Raw genomic sequence first — 17,287 nt, forward strand, 5'->3', positions numbered from 1 at the left:
GTGTTAAGTCTAAAAATCAAGATCTTGAAGTTTTTTTTAAGATGGAGTCTCTCTGTCACCCCAGCTAGAGTTCAGTGGCACAATCTTGGCTCACTGCAACCTCTGCTTCCTGGGTTCAAGCAATTCTCCTGCCTCAGCCTCCCAAGTAGCTGGGACTACAGGCACATGCCACTGCACCCAGCTAATTTTTTGTAATTTTAGTAGAAACAGGGTTTCACTCTGTTAGCCAGGATGGTCTTGATCTCCTGACTTTGTGATCTGCCCGCCTTGGCCTCCCAAAGTCCTGGGATTACAGGCATGAGCCACCATGCCCAGCTGATTTTTCTTTGTTTTCTAACGTTTTTATAGATTTACATTTAATATTTAACAGTATGATCTATTTTAATTTTTAAATAAGGTATAAGGTTTAGTTGTTTTTCCAGATCTTGCATATAGCTATCAGTATAAATGTATGCTGCTATAAAGATAAATCACACGATAGTTTATATTCTGTTCTGCAACCTAGTATTCTCACAAAGTCCAATATTGTGAACATCTTTACATACCAAAAAGTTTAAATCAGTTTAATAGCTTTTAATGGCTTTGAAATCAGCCATTGCATTGATGTATCATACTTTATTAAAGCAAACACATTCAAAAATCTTTTTACACTGTCATCCATTTAATAGAATTCCTTTTAGCTTAAAGCAGGCACCATCAAGCATCGTATCTGTTGCTTGAAGCCAAGAACTCTCACACAAGTACATAAGCTGCTTTCTGAGAGGTTATTTAAGCAAGCATCACACGTCAAGTATGTCAGAAAAAGAGCTAGAACCTAGAAAACAGTGATTTCCTGGCATCCTTTAGGCCTTAAAGTTAGACCAAGTCAGAGAATCTTGCAGCTTCAAGTTTAATCTCAGTAAAAAATACTCCCCCCAACCCATAATGGTTATGTGACTTATGTTTGTATTTCAGTGTGTATTTGAAGGTTTACATAGATTTTTTTCTTAAGGACCTGAGTCATTGCCAAGGCTGAGGTTGGGGGTTTGTAGAGGTCACCCATTTGACTTAGTGGTCTCTTTTAAGAGCTGTTAGCATCATCTGGGGAGGGTTTTCAACTTATACCTGCTCAGCCCACCTGACTTTACTAAATTATAATCTTCCAGGATGGTACCTGAACCTGGGTACTTGGGGATACTCCCCAAGGCATCCACATTCAGGGCAACAAACCTCTGCTTTCATCCAATCTCTGTCCTTACCAGATATTCCAAAGTCAGGATTTCTTTGGGAGGTCACTTCCAAAGCAGCCCATTCAGTTGTTTAAATTCTTTATCTGCTGGGTGTGAGTCAGCTTGTCTTAGAACTCCTTCCTGCAGGTTATAGTGTTACATTATCTACAGCTGTGGTTCTTACCCTTGCCTGCACCTTGGACCCATCTTGGAGACCTATTAAAAAAATACAGAAGCCTGAGTCTCACCCCTAGAGAGTCCGATGGGGTAATTGGTGGAGGGTGCAGCCTTAGCACTGGGATTTTTCTAAGCTCCCCGGGTGATCAAGTGCGCGGTAGAATTGAGATCCACTGGATGAAAGGCATACGAGGTCACAAATTCAAATGCCTGCAATGTCAGACAGGTAATCAGGTGAGGACTGTGATGAACTAGACAGCTCTTGATTCATCCTAAAGAGACATCAGCTACTCAGCTCCAGGCAGTTACTGCCATGCAGGCAGGTGGGCCAGATATTGCTAAATATGGGGATTTTTTTTTAAAGGGGGCTGGAAATCCAATCTCCATGTTAAATCTCAGGATTCTTAAAAGTTGGCAAGTGACATAAAAAGAAAAAATAATCTACAGGCCAGATCCAGCAGCTTTGGTCCTCTGCTCTAAAACATTTTAGTATAGGGTTTCCTTCTAAAGCAAAAGGAAGTTTCTTGAGCTTAGCGCTACTTTTTTTTTTTTTTTTTTTTTTGAGATGGGGTCTTGCTCTGTTGCCCAGGCTGGAGTGCAGTGGTGTGATCTTGGCTCACTGCAACCTCCACCCCCGGGTTCAAGCGTTTCTCCCACCTCACCATCCTGTGTAGCTGGGACTACAGATGCCTGCCACCACCCCTGGATATATATAGAGAGAGAGTATTTTTAGTAGAGATGAGGTTTCACCATGTTGGCCAGGCTGGTCTTGAACTCCTGATCTCAGATGATCCACCGCCTCAGCCTCCCAAAGTGCTGGAATTACAGGGAGAGGTCAGAACTATTAATATCTTGAGCTAGATCATTCAATCTCTGGTGACTGTCCTGCACATTGTAGCAACATCCCACTAGAAGCCAGCAGCACCTCCCATTCCCCATTTGTGAATATGAACAATATCTGTAGACATTGGCAAATATCCCCTAGGGGAAAAAATTGTCCCTGAGAACCACTGTTCTTTTTTAAAAGATTTTTTTTAAATTTAGAGACAGGGTCTCTCTCTGTCACCTAGGCTGGAGTACAGTGGCATGATCATAGCTCACTGCAGCCTTGAACTTCTGGGTTCCAGCAATCTTCTTGCCTCAGCCTCCCAAGTAGCTGGGACTATAGGCAGGAGCTACCACACGTGGTTAAGAGAACCACTGTTCTAAAGCAACTGATTAATTGCCTCCAATGATGAGCAACTCACTCCTGAAAAAAGCCCATTCTATTGTTTGGTAGGTCCAACTATAAGGAAGTTGTTTATTTTTTCTAAGTAGAAATTACCCTCCCCAGAATTTCCATCCATGAGTAACGATTCCATTTCCTAATGCTACACAGAAGGAGGCCTTCCAAATTGCAAAGCCATTCTCTGTGTGGTCCCTGCAAAGTCCTCTTTTCTATCTGCTAAATTTCCAGATTTGCTTCCTGCTTCTTATGCAGCACGTTTTCTAGACCATTCACCCTCTGCCAAATGCCCTCCAGTTTTTTTTTTATAGCCCTCATAAACTGCGGTACCCAGTTGAGCACAACATTCCAGGGGCGGCCTAACCATCAGGGCCTGCAGACGAGCTATTTCCTGCCTTGCTCTGAACATTGTGCTTCTATTAATGCCCCTCTGGATCACATTAGTTGTTTTTTTTTTGGCAACCACATCCCACTGTTGACTCAGACTGAGTTTGTGGTCAATTAAAATCCACAACTCTTAGGCATTGTAGTCCATCCTGTGCTTCTGCAGTTGTGTGTGTGTGTGTGTGTGTGTGTGTGTGTGTGTGTTACATACACTCCCGTGCATGCACACATATGCGCATGTGCACCTTAGCCTAATTTTAGTAAATTATATGTATTGCTGTTAAATTTCATCTCCTTGGTTTCAGTATACCATTTTAGTACAGTACGTATTTTGAATCTATTCATTATTCGACAGAAAAGACATTAGGCCCAATTTTGTGTCATTCACAAGTTATTAGCTTGGCAGCCCTCCTGCGTCCTCACTTAAGTCATTGTTAGAAATGTTGTCCAGCACAGAGCCTGGACAAGTGTATTGTGGAACTTCCTGAGACAGCTTCCTCCAGATGGATGGATTCTGTGATGTCTCTGTATCTCAACCCTCTGTCCGGATTCCTGTAGGACAGTGGGAGAAACTGTCTTTTTAAAATTGAGATAGACTATTACTCAGCTTTAAAAAGAAGGAAAACTCTGACATGTGTTACACATGGATGAATCTTGAGGACCTTAAGCTAAGTGAAATAAGGCAGTAGCAAAAGAATAAATATTGTATGATTCCTCTTATAAAAGGTTCCTAGGGTCATGAAATGCATGGAGACAGAAAACAGAACAGTGGCTACCAGCAGCTGGGGAAGAGAGAATGGGGAGTTACTGGGTAGAGTTTCAATTTGGGAAGTTGAAGAAGTTCTGGAGATGGATGATGGTGATGGTCACACAACAATGTGAATATACTTCATGCCACTGAAATGTACACCTCAAAATGGTTACAATGGAGGATCGTATGTTACCACATACATATGTTATATAAAGATATATAGTTTTAAATATATATATTTAAATAAAATATATAAAGATATATAGTTTTTAAAAGATTGAGATATACAACCTCTATATTATATCCCTGAGACTCATCCCCTCAGAATTAGGGATTAGGTCAATTTCATATGACTCACTTGGTGACTGTCATTCTTTTCCAAGTACCACAATGCAAAACTGCAAGGATTTATTTAGGGTTTCGCCACTTAACTCTCTTCTGCTTGTTGGAATTTGCCATTTTTTTTTTTTTTTTTTTTTTGGAAACAGAGATTGGCATCTTTTTCCAGTCTCCTGATTTTTCTTCCTGTAAACGTAGCTGTTCACTGCCCCAGGCCAGAAAGATGAATGAGACTCAGCATCTCGCTCTCAAAAAGTCAAATGGTTACTGACAGTTGTTTGGGAATCTCATATTTATAAGTTTTAGAACTATTACCGTTCAAAGGGAGTCAGGAAGAATAGAGAATTCACAGCAAGGTCAAGTAGGTAGGGCAGACAGACCATGATCTAGACTAGATTCTCTTTCTAGTAAGGAAAAGACACAGAAAGTAGCAGGGGCTGACCTCCCAGGTTAAAATAGCAAGATGTGGTCTCCCGCATGTATGTGTGTATGATTTTCCATGGTCATGGTGTAACTAAGTGGTTGCCTGGTGCAATGGCTGCTGTGGAAATTAATGACATATGGGGGTTAAGGGAAAGACTCCAGAAGAACAGTGCTCAGAAGCCCAGGCAGACAGAAAGGCAGTGTCTGAGAAGCCTCCTTGCAGGTGGCAGGATCCAGCCCCCCAGCTGGAGTGAGAACAGTGATCCCCACGGGGATGGGAGATGGAAAGCACAAACAATTTGTAAGAATAAGAGCAAAGAATGGGAATCAAAATGGAATCCCATTCTTAGGAACTGGGAAAATAGGTACCCCTTGTGGCAGCAGAGTTGGGTCCCAATAGTCAGATGACCACATGGACACCCAATGTCCAATCCAGAGTGCAACAGTCAAGGTCATTCCACCAGGGAGATAATGGGTAAATTATGAGTTTGGACTATGAAAAAGAGAGGTCAAGACCACACTAAGGACAGCTCAGCAGGGGAAAGGGAAATGGGCTCCAGAAGAAAGCATTTAGAAGTGTATTTTTTTTTTTTTTGTGACGGAGTTGTTTCGCTCTTGTTACCCAGGCTGGAGTGCAATGGCGCAATCTCGGCTCACCGCAACCTCCGCCTCCCGGGTTCAGGCAATTCTCCTGCCTCAGCCTCCTGAGTAGCTGGGATTACAGGCACGCGCCACCATGCCCAGATAATTTTTTGTATTTTTAGTAGAGACGGGGTTTCACCATGTTGACCAGGATGGTCTCGATCTCTCGACCTCGTGATCCACCCGCCTCGGCCTCCCAAAGTGCTGGGATTACAGGCTTGAGCCACCGCACCCGGCCTTATAAGTGTATTAAAGCATATTAACATGGGTATGGGTCATTCCCAACTTTCAAGCAATAATCAAATTTTGAAAGATGTTTTTATGGCCTTATAAAGAATGGTGGTTATATAGTTTGGGTGTGTGTCCTCTCCAGATCTCATGTTGAAATGTAATCCCCAATGATGGAGGTGGAGCCCCGTGGAAGTTGTGGGGTTGTGGGGTTGGATCCCTCATGAATGGCTTAGTGCCTTCCCCTTGGTGATGAGTGAGTTTTCGTTCAGATCACATGAGAGCTGGTTGTTTAAAAGAGTTTCGCAGCTTCCCTGTCTTTCTCCTGCTCTCACTCTCACCATGTGACACTTTGGCTCCCCATCACCTTCCACCATGATTGTAAGTTTTCTGAGGCCTCACCAGAAACAGATGTCAGCACTGCGCTTCCCGCACAGCCTGCAGAACCTCGAGCCAATTGAGCCTCTTTTCTTTACAAATTACCGAGTCTCAGGTATTCCTTTATAGCAACAGAAAAACATTCTAACACAGCGGGAAAGGGGCATTCAGAGATCTTGATGCAGGATTAGTATTTTAAGCACCCAGATAAAGGCTAAATTTGCTATGTTGTGTTAAGGCAGAACTATGATCTGAGATGGTCAATATTGCTATCCAAGAACAATGATGCAGAAACATTAGTTTGTTGAATAAAATTAGCAATTGTTACTTGGGGTATCACTCCAGCAACCTCCCCAGGGTTTTCTGCATCTCAGGTATGTTTTGTGGGGCTCCTACAAGAGAAGGGAAGGTGTTATCAACTTTTCTTAGAGTATTTAGGAGATTGGAAAAGTCCAAAACTATGTCTGTTGCTCTTCTTAGCAGCAGGGGAACCACAGCTCTTGTGTTCCCCAAACTCTCCTACCTCGGGTGGAGGAGACGGTGACAATAAAGCCTAGTTTCCTATCATCAGAAGACACCCCCGCCTTGACCTCCCTTGTAAAGAAATACCCCTTGTGCACATACATATACACAACCCAGCATATATATGCTCAGCTGTTCATTCCTCTTCTACACCGATCATAAGGATCAGGAGAGGCCCCTCTATGGAAGAGTTATTCTTTCTAACAAGTCTTCACCTGGTGTGGTTCCCTAATCATCACTTTCATCAGACAGAGCTGAGGACTGGCTGGAAATATACCCGGAACTCAATAAGCGACCTGAGTGCCAAGCTTGGGGGAGAAAAAAAAAAGGCCCAAGAGACGGAGTAGGGGATTGAGTTAACAGTTATGCCAGGTTTGGGGGCTCAATCTTATTTAATGAAGCAAAATTCTGTCTCTTTTTATACCTCCCTTGCTCTTTAAATTTCATTTTTAAGGATTTCTTATTTCAAATCCGAAGACCATTTTCTTTGTTGGAAACAAACTGAAATCCAAGTTCTGCTTTTAATCTGTCATGTGTTGGCACGATTCTGTAATTTATCTTCTTGCTTCCAATGTGTCCCCAAATCAATTCTTCTCATCCTTAACATTTTTGCAAGCCTTAGCTCTTTTTTTTTTTTTCACCACAGCCTCCCCGAGACTCCATGCTCACCACTCTTTTGTATTCACCTTTAGTTTTGGGCCCCTCTTTCCATCTTTTATATACTGATCATTTTAAGATCAGAACTCACCAAAGAACTCCCTGTGAGAACACACTTGTTTCTTTAGGGCCTTCATCCCCCACCCCATTTTCCCTCATGGAAATCATACAGAAAATTTTCAAACATCCCTTTGCTGAGTTTCACGCAGTCTGCTTTGCATTTTTGGCATGAGGCCATGGCCCATGAAAATGTCAAAATCTTTCTGTCTAACAGTTAAGCCATGGGGTCCAATCATTCACTTGATGGTCACAGCAGCCTCATGAGCTAGCAGGGCAGATACTAAGGTCCCCACCTCACAACTAAGAAGAATCTCAGGGAGGTTACATCATGTTATAATTGAGGCTAAAATCCAGATTATTGAACTTCTTGTCACCAGCAACAATATTGATTGGGCATCTACCCAGTCGTGCAAGACACTGTTCTAGACTATGGGGATACACCTGTGAACAAAACAAAGTCAGTGATCTCGTGGACTTGCCTTCTAGTGTGGCGAGACAAACAAGTAGATATAGAAAGTAAGCCAGAAATATCATTTGATCCAGCAATCCCATTACTGTGTATATACCCAAAGGATTATAAAACATTCTATTAGACACATGCACATGTATGTTTATTGTGGCACTGTTTACAATAGCAAAGACTTGGAACCAACCCAAATGCCCATCAATGATAGACTGGATAAAGAAAATGTGGCACAAAAACACCATGGAATACTATGCAGCCATAAAAAAAGATGAGTTCATGTCCTTTGCAGGGAAATGGATGAAGCTGGAAACCATCATTCTCAGCAAACTGACACAAGAACAGAAAACCAAACACCACATGTTCTCACTCATAAGCCGGTGTGGAACAATGAGAACACATGGAAACCGGGAGGGGAACATCACACACTGGGGCCTGTCAGTGTGGAGGGGCTAGAGGAGGGATAGCAGGGGGCGAGGGGTTTGGGGAGGGATAACATTAGGAGAAATAACTAATGTAGATGACGAGGGGATGGACGCAGCAAACCACCATGGCACATGTATACCTATGTAACAAACCTGCATGATCCACACATGTACCTCAGAACTTAAAGTACAATTAAAAAAAAAAAAAGTAAGCCAGGTGGTGATGGCCAAGGAGGGAAAAGATGTTGCTTTACATTGCATTAGGGCATGCTTCACTGATGAGGTGATATTTGAAGGGTGGTGCATTTGTCGACCACAATATAGGAGCAACAGAGGGTCAACGGAATGGTCTGGGAGAATGTGAGGGATCAGTAGCGGATGCACAGAGCAGTATGCAGCTGATGACATCTTTCATGATGCCAGGCTTGTGTATCCAGTTACTTCCTTGGCCTCACTGTTTTGGAAGTTTTAGTCTCTCAAATGGGTTCAAAACCACTCCATTGATCTTCAACCCTAAATTTATGCCTTCATTAATCCTTCTCACTTCCGTAAGTTGCAACACCAGCTTTCCAGAGCTCACAATAAAAACCTGAAGCCTTATCCGAGCCCTTCACTACCCCAACCCACCCCCAAGGCAACTTCTCCACAATTCATATTATGTGGTCTTCCTAGAAAACAGATCTCAAATCCAATGACTTCTTTTTCTTGACAATCACTGCACCAGTCCAGGCCTTCACTATTTCTTACCTGATGGGTGCAAAACCCCTCATTCCTATGCCCACTCCTACTCTTAGCCTTGTAGTCTGTTCTTCACCCAGCAAGCTAGATTAATATTTTTTAAAACATCCATTGAATCACATCACTCCTTTGCTTAAAATTCATAGAAAAATTCCAAACTCTTACTGCATGCTTCAAAGTTCTACATGCTGACGTCTTTTCACTTGGATATCTTTGCAATCCTGTTTCTCCTGACAAGAGGATCTCTGAAATGCTTTCCTATTTTCTTTATACCTGAATACCAACTTGGATGCACAGCGAGTTACAATCGTCTTTTCTCAGAGTTGTAGAGGCGTCACTTCAGTCTGTGACGGTGTTTGCTGAAGCAGAAAGGTCTGAGCCTGCCAGATTCTTTTTTAAATATATATTTTGTTTTGTTTTCCTTTCATGTTTGTGTTTGTTTTCAAAGGTACTGTTTTCTTGCTTGAATGCCTGCAGCACAATTTTTTATCTTCAAAATGTAAAAAAAAAAAAAAAAAACAGGCAGGGCACAGTGGCCCACGCCTGTAATCTCAGCACTTTGGGAGGCTAAGGCGGTTGGATCACCTAAGGTCAGGAGTTTGAGACCAGCCTGACCAACATGGAGAAACCCAGTCTCTCCTAAAAATACAAAATTAGCTGGGTGTGGTGGTGCGTGCCTGTAATCCCAGCTACACAGGAGGCTGAGGCAGGAGAATTGCTTGAACCCGGGAGGCAGAGGTTGCCGTGAGCCGAGATTGTACCATTGCACTTCAGCCTGGACAACAAGAGGGAAACTCCATCTCAAAAAAAAAAAAACAAAAAGTAAAAAACACTTTTAGGACCATCCTGGTCAACATGGTGAAACCCCGTCTCTACTAAAAATACAAAAAAATTAGCTGGGCATGGTGGCGCGTGCCTGTAATCCCAGCTACTCAGGAGGCTGAGGCAGGAGAATTGCCTGAACCCAGGAGGCAGAGGTTGCGGTGAGCCGAGATCGCGCCATTGCACTCCAGCCTGGGTAACAAGAGCGAAACCCCGTCTCAAAAAAAAAAAACAAACAAACAAACAAAAAAAACACTTTTAGATTATGTCTAATGGTAAGTACCATTGCATTAATTTTTTTTCTGATAAAATAATGAAGCATTTTATTCAAAGACAGGAGAGTGTTTGCTGCCTGTCTTCATAATTTTGTACTTCCTTGCTTGCCATTTCTCTGCTCTCTCTTACATTTCACTTCCACTAGTGATGGCATTTCCGCACTCGGGAAGAACGCTTAAATCTCATGAGTCTAACAGAGCCCTGGCCAATCCAGTACCTGCTTCCCACAACAATCACCGGACCCCTTACGAGTACCCAGCATGACTTCCCTTCTGCGGTGGTTGTAACAGAAGCATAAAATGTCCATTCAGAGAAACACACAGCCTTATCCGCAAGCAACAGAGGAGCTGAAGGGATACAGTCTGGAAATGACTAATAAGATTAGAGGCAATATTCTGGCCTTGATGTTTTGTCAGGTTCTGAGTAGAATAGATCAAAGTGTGTCTTTATTTCCACAGTCAAAAAAAAAAAAAAAAAAAAAAGCCCTCAGGCCAAAAAATGTCACTGCTAATTCAGTTTTCTTTTTCTAATGTGTGTGCCACTCAGCACCTTTTGATATTGTAGCCATCTACCTGCTGCTGTATTTTTTAATCCTATTAGAACTGAACTTCATGGCCAGTTGCTTCAGTCTTTGAGAAACACAAATGAGACCCAATGGACTACTCTGTGCTCAACAGGGATTGCAGTTATGAAGTCTAGAATTACGGGGCTCCTGTAAGCCTAAGGAAGAAAAACAACCATTCACCATTCTTTCACAAATGTCTGCCTTTTCCCTTTCCAACCTGTTTCCTAAATCACAAGAAGAACTTGGGAGTGGGATAAGTGGCATTTCAAGTTTGACTTAATCACAAAAGTTAATTCCACAGGGCAAAATCAGAGTTAATTCAGCAGTGGCCTGAATTTAAGCAGAGTCATGGTTGAAACAGTACAGAGCCCTTTAAGGTCGGTGGAAAAAATAATCATTAAACATATAAAACTTCCAGAATTTGTAATCCAAATCTATAAACAGATTTCCATACACTGATGTAGAGAAAATGCAATTATCATTCAACACAGGTCTTTACTGTCAGAACATCTGAGCTGAGGCCAGTCCAGCAGCAGAATTCACACTTCACCACCACGCCCCAACTGAAGCCCAAAGTGACGGGGACGTGAGACAGACACTGAATAATTCAGGCCCTAAATTGTCCCCCTGAGCTCCCTCTCCATGTGTATAGTTCTCTGTAGATCTGGATGATTCTGTGCACATCTATGGGTTTGAATCAGGAAATTACCTCTATTGATTTCGTCGGAGTGTGTGATATAAATTTACATTCTGTCTGCCTGTCCTCAAGCTTAAATGCCAGCAAGCATCCCCTTCCAAATGGCCAAGTCCACACTGGCCATTGGGCTTCGGATGGGAGCCTCTGCTGGGTAAGGGATACTTGGAAGGTATTTTTATTGTGATCATTTAAATTTTGGTGTTTTTATTGGTGAACAATTTCAAACATAAAGTAAATGAGGTAATAGTCATCTATGTACCTAGCACTGGAATTGTACAGGTGTTCATGTTTTCCCTTATTTGATTCAGATTTGTTCACATCCAGAATGTTACAGGTAAAACAAAAGTCACCCCACGCACACACTCCGCCCGGGTCTCCTCCCGATCTTCTGCCTCAGATGTAAGCACAACCCTGAAGTGGGTGTGGATCTTTCCTGTGAATATCTCAGCGTTTTTACCACAAATATATATGCATCTTTAAAATTTAGAGACATGCTATATGCTATCCATATCTTCAATGTTCTGATTTTGAGATTTCTCAAATGTTGACACACGTATATTTAGCTTATTTTAACTGCAAGATAGTATTTCACTGAGTGCATAAAGACAATTTCACTTATTCATTACACTGTGGATAGACATTTAGAACGTCTCAGCTTTCAATACTGCAAACACTACAACGAGCACCCTCAGCTCCATCTCTTTGTGTCAAATGTGAGAGTTTCTTTAGAGCAGTATCTAGAAAATTCTTTTTTAACCACGGCCCCTGGGGAAAAAATGTATTTACATTGCCACACACACATACACTTACTTGTGCACAACTTTTATGAAAGCAATACTTAATCTTACTATGTGTAATACACTTTGATCTTTTTCCCTTCCTTCCATCCTTCCTTCCTTCTTTCCCTCCCTCCTTCTCTCACTCCTTTCTTTCCCTTCCTTCCCTCCTTTCTTCTTTTCCTTCCTTCCTCCTTGTCTTTCTTTTTCTTTCATTCTTTCTTTCTTCTTTCTTTCTGTCTTCTGTCCTTCCTTCCTTTCTTCCTTTCTTTCCTTTCTTTTTTAATTTTTAAAGCCGTCTAAGATCCTTGGGTTTCACAACCACTAATGAGGGGTAGACAGTCCGGGATATGTGCCTAGAGGTTACTTGCTGAGTTGAAAAGCATCCATGTGCTCCGCTACTCTTCAGAATGGCTCTGCTATTTACCCCACCAGCAGCAGGGGTTTCTGTCATCGCACTCATTCTTGCCAATGCTTGTCATTGTCAGACTTTCTAAGTTTTTTCTCTACTGATAGGCTTAAAAGCATCTCATTGCTGTTTCAGTTTGCATTTCCCAAACTCCTACTGAACCTGACCTTTTATTCTTCCATGTGAATTTTTAGAATCAGGATCCACGTGCTGTCATACACAGTGGTTTGGGTTGTTTATGTCTAAATATTTCCTAATTTCCATTAAATTTCTCCTTGGGCACATCAATTGTGTAAAAGTATTATCATTTCTAAATGTAGTGGGGAGAGGATTTGACTTCCTTTCTGCCTTTCTTTTTCGAGGAAGTGGTCTACATGATATTGGGTCTTTGGTATTTGTTGAGTCTCACTTTGTAGCCCTGGGATATTTTGATAACTATTCCCCGTGTGTTTAACAAAAACGTATTTTACTTTTTAGGCTGTACACCTTCAACATGTGCATTAGACCAAGCTTATTAACTCTGATGTTCAGAACTTCAATATCCTTACTCAGTTTGATTTCCTTGATCCATCAATTTCTGAAAAATTTCTGTTAAAATCTCCTGCTACAATTGTAGATTTGTCAAATTCTTCTTGTAATTCTGTCATCTTTGCTTTTTATGTTTTGAAGCTGTGTTGAGAGTTGAACATAGCTGATGAATTTTCCCTTTAATAATTATATAATGATCATTTTAATTCCTAATTGTGCTTTAACATCTTGAATTATATTTTATCTGATACTGATACTTGTATATATTGTACATATTTGGTTGGCATTTGCCTGGGATATCTTCTTTTATCCCATTACTTTCAAAAATTAATTTTTAGGTATATTTCTAATAAATAACATATAGGTACATTCAGGTTTTCTATCCAACTTAAGCTCATCTACATATTAATTAATGACAATGAATATGGAACCAGCCCAAATGCCCATCAATGAGTGGATAAAGAAACTGTGGTGTATATTTGCCGTGGAATACCACTCAGCCATAAAAAGGAACAAAATAATGGCATTTGCAGCACCCTGGATAGAACTGGAGACTATTATTCTAAGTGAAGTAACTCAGAAATGGAAAGCCAAACATCGTATGTTCTCACTCATAAGAGGAAGCTAAGCTATGAGGACACAAAGGCGTAAGAATGATACAGTGGACTTCATGGATTAGAGGGAGAGGGTGGGAGGCGGGTGAGAGATAAAAGACTCCACACTGAGTACAGTGTACTCTGCTTGGGTGATGGGTGCAGCGAAATCTCAGAAATCACCACTAAAGAACTTATTCATGTAAAAAAAAAATCATGGCAATGACACATTTATGTTTATTGTGATTACTAGCATCTTTGGGCTTCTTTGGACCATCTAGTTTTGTGATTTTTATTTTTATATTACAAATTTTACATAGTTTGTATATCCTACTTTTGTTTTGTTTTGTTTAGACAGAGTCTTACTCTGTTGCCCAAGCTGGAGTGCAGTGGCACCCTCTTGAGTCACTGCAACCTCTGCATCCCGGCTTTAAGCAATTCTCCTGCCTCAGCCTCCCAAGTAGCTGCGATTACAGGCACCCACGACCAGCCTGTCTAAATTTTGCATTTTTAGTAGAGATGGGGTTTCACCATGTTGGCCAGGCTGGTCTCGAACTCCTGATCTCAGGTAATTCACCCATCTCCACCTCCCAAATGCTGGGATTACAGGCGTGAGCCACCACACCCAGGCTGTATCTCCTACTTTTATTGAATTAGGTGTTCTTCCCCTCTGCTTGTTTGGAAGTTGTGCATTCCATTTCTATTCTCTCAGTGGTTCCTTTAAGTTTTTAGCGTGCCTAAGTCATCTCTGCAGTTAATCATTTCTCCTATCCTCTATAGCGACGCGAGGCCCTTAGAAAGTTTTAACTCTCATTGTTCTTTTCCCATCTAATTTATTTTTGTTGTCTGGTTATTTTATTTCCACCTTGCCTTTACTCCCTCCCCCAGTGCTAGTTACCATTTTTTCAGAGAAATGCTTTCTTAAAATTACCCACAATTGTCACCAGTTCGTCAGTTCAATAATACTCCATGCCCCCCACTCCTTCCTTCTGTGGTCAGTATCCTTTCACAAAAACACATCTCTGGGATTATTAAATCCTCTCCATCTTTTCTGTCTAGAGATGTCTTTTTATTACCTTCATTCCTGATTTAACCTGAATGTGGGATTCTGGATTGACAGATTATTTTCTCCGGACTTTGAAGGGACTGTTTCATTCTTCTAAGGGTCTGTTGTGACTATCAATCTGTTTTTCCATTGCAGGTAATTTCATTACCTTTTATCTCTGGTGGTTTTTAAGGTTTTCTTTGTCTTTCTTGTTTTTCAGTTTTACCTTGATGTATCCATCTGTGTATTTAATTTTATGTACCTGTGTAGAACTCAGTGTGCTTCCTGGATTCTGGAAATGATCATTGCATATTCCTCTGTAGTTTTTCCTTCTAGAACTTTTCCTCACATCCTGTTCTCCATATCTTTTTTTCATGCTGTCCACCTCTTGCTCTCTGTTACCTTTATTCTGGGTAATATTCTCAGCTCTGTCTTACACATCAACAGTTCTCATGTTAGCTGTGTTTAATCTGTTGTCTAACACATTTATTGAGGTTTTATTTTTATTGGCAGACTTTCTATTTGATTCTCTTTCAAATCTTCTTGTTATTATTTTCACATCATTCTGCTCTTTTGGGATTATGTCTACTTTTGCTTTTATTGCCTTAATACTTTTAAGCAGACGTATAGTCTCTTTCACAGCGTTATGCTGTTACCTGAAGTTCCTGGGACTGCTAATTGTATCATTTGAGTGTCTGCTGACTCTTCCTTATGGTTGATAATTTCTTCCTACGGTTTGTAGTTTTTGAATAATTGCTAAATCCTAGCAGAGATTTTTTTTATACCGTGGGAGTCCCAGGGAGGCTAGTGTTCTGATCGTGTTTTCACACAGTATTTTTGCATTTGGTCTGCAGAGAACCTTGAGTGTTTTGCCAGTGTAGGACAAGCTTATAATGTTAATTGATTGTGTTAAAGATATTCCTGCACTTACCAGTAGTGTAAACTTGATTTTCCACACGACCACGTGATGCAGACTTGGCATTTCAGTTTCTCATGGATGAGTCGTTTTGTAATTTTCCAACCCAGAGCCCTGGTGAGTGACAAATTCCTCAATTTGCTTCTCCAGACTGGTGAGCACAATGTATTAGTCCCCCTTTCACTGAGACAATAGCCCTATCAGGGTTCTAGCTTTAGTTTATCTAGACCTCAATTTTCAATATTTTCCATCATCTTAGCAGGGACAGTGAGTAGAGAAACCCAAATAAATAGATAAAATTTGTCTTTTTGTGAGCAGTAATGCCGACTCCAGTATGAAGCCACCATAACCCACTCACTATAACCCAGTCACCATAACCCACTCTCCACTCACCACAACCCAGGACACTATCACCCCATTCCCTGAAGCCAAGAAATTGTTTTTCCATTTGTCATAGGTACACATTTCAAACTTCAAAGTCGGTTGTACAGTAAATATTATTTTCTTTTTTTCTGGCTCAATGTGATTATTTCACTGCATGCTCCCTGTCCCTCTGATTTGTAGAAAGAAAGAAAAAAAAAAACTTAGTTTCTTCCCAGGGGCATGTCACATCCATGTCTTTTGTATCCAAAGAGTGGCTGCATTTGGTTCTCAGTCATCTGTCCACACAAGCTGACATGGAGGCAGCCATTGTCACTGTCCCCATGGCTTCTTTCATCATTTATTCAGTGCTTCTTTGTAAAGCTTAGAGAGTGGGAATCTTTTGTGAGCCTTTCTGTGGTCCCATCTGCCTGGAAGCACCGCATGGCCTTTCTTCTCTGAGGTTTTGTGATCGCTCCCAGGCGTGCTCCTTGCAAGTGAGGGTCAGATCTCTGCTGCTCAGGAATCCAAAAGATGCTGTCTGTCTGTCTCTTTCTGTTTCTTTTTGCCTATCTCTCTTTCTCTGTCTCTGTCTTTCCTTCATCTCTCTCTCTCTCTCTCTCTCTCTCTCTCTCTCTCTCTCTTGCTCTAGCTATCTCTGTCTCTGTCTCTTTTTGTCTGTCTCTCCCTTTTCCTCTCTCTGTGTCTTTCTCTTTCCATCCTTCCTGTCTCCCTCTCTGTCTCTATATATTTCTGTCTGTCTCCATTTCTTTTTGTTAGACTGTCTCTTTTTCTCTGTCTCTACCTGTCTCTCTGCCTCTTTCTTTCTTTCTTTCTTTGGGACAGAGCTTCACTCTTGTTGACCAGGCTGGAGTACAATGGCACTATCACGGCTCACTGCAACTTCTGCTTCCTGGGTTCAAGGGATTCTCCTGCCTCAACCTCCTGAGCAGCTGGGATTACAGGTGTGCAGCACCCTATCTGGCTAATTTTTGTATTTTTAGTAGAGACGGGTTTCACCATGTTGGCCAGGCTGGTCTCGAACTCCTGACCTCAGGTGATCCACCCACCTCGTCCTCCCAAAGTTCTGGGATTACAGGTGTGAGCCACTGTGCCCGGCCCTCTCTGTCTCTTTCTGTCTTTCTATCTCTGTCTGTCTGTCTCTTTTTGTCAATCTCTCTCTTTTTCTCTGTATCTTTCTCTTTCTCTGTCTCTTCTTCTCCCTCTCTGTCTCATACATGTGCACGTCCATATTTTTTATGGGCATACAAGTAGTTGTTGGGATTCACTTTTTACTTAGAGCTAGATAGCTTCAGATGAATTATTTAAGTTCTCAATCCCTCAATTCCCTTGAGAGATGCCGTCTCTCCCCCTTGCTGTTTTTGCTCTCTCTGTCTGTCTCTCCCTGATTCTTTTTGTCTGTCTGTTGGTCTCTCTATGTCTCTTTCCCTATTTCTGTCTCTCCTCCTCTCTCTCTACCCCTCGCGCTCTCTCTTGCTATCTATCCCTGTCTGTTCTGTCTCTCTCTGTTTCTCTGTTTCTCTTTCTTTGTCTCTCCTTCTCTTTCTGTCTCTGTCTCTCTCTGTCTCTCCCTCTCACTCTCTCATGTACCTCTCTGCCTCTGTCTCTCTCTGTGACCACTGTTTTGTCTGCCTGTCCATCTTTCTCTTCCCTATCTCT

This window comes from Saimiri boliviensis, chromosome 12, assembly GCF_048565385.1.
Source record: "Saimiri boliviensis isolate mSaiBol1 chromosome 12, mSaiBol1.pri, whole genome shotgun sequence".
NCBI lineage: Eukaryota > Metazoa > Chordata > Mammalia > Primates > Cebidae > Saimiri > Saimiri boliviensis.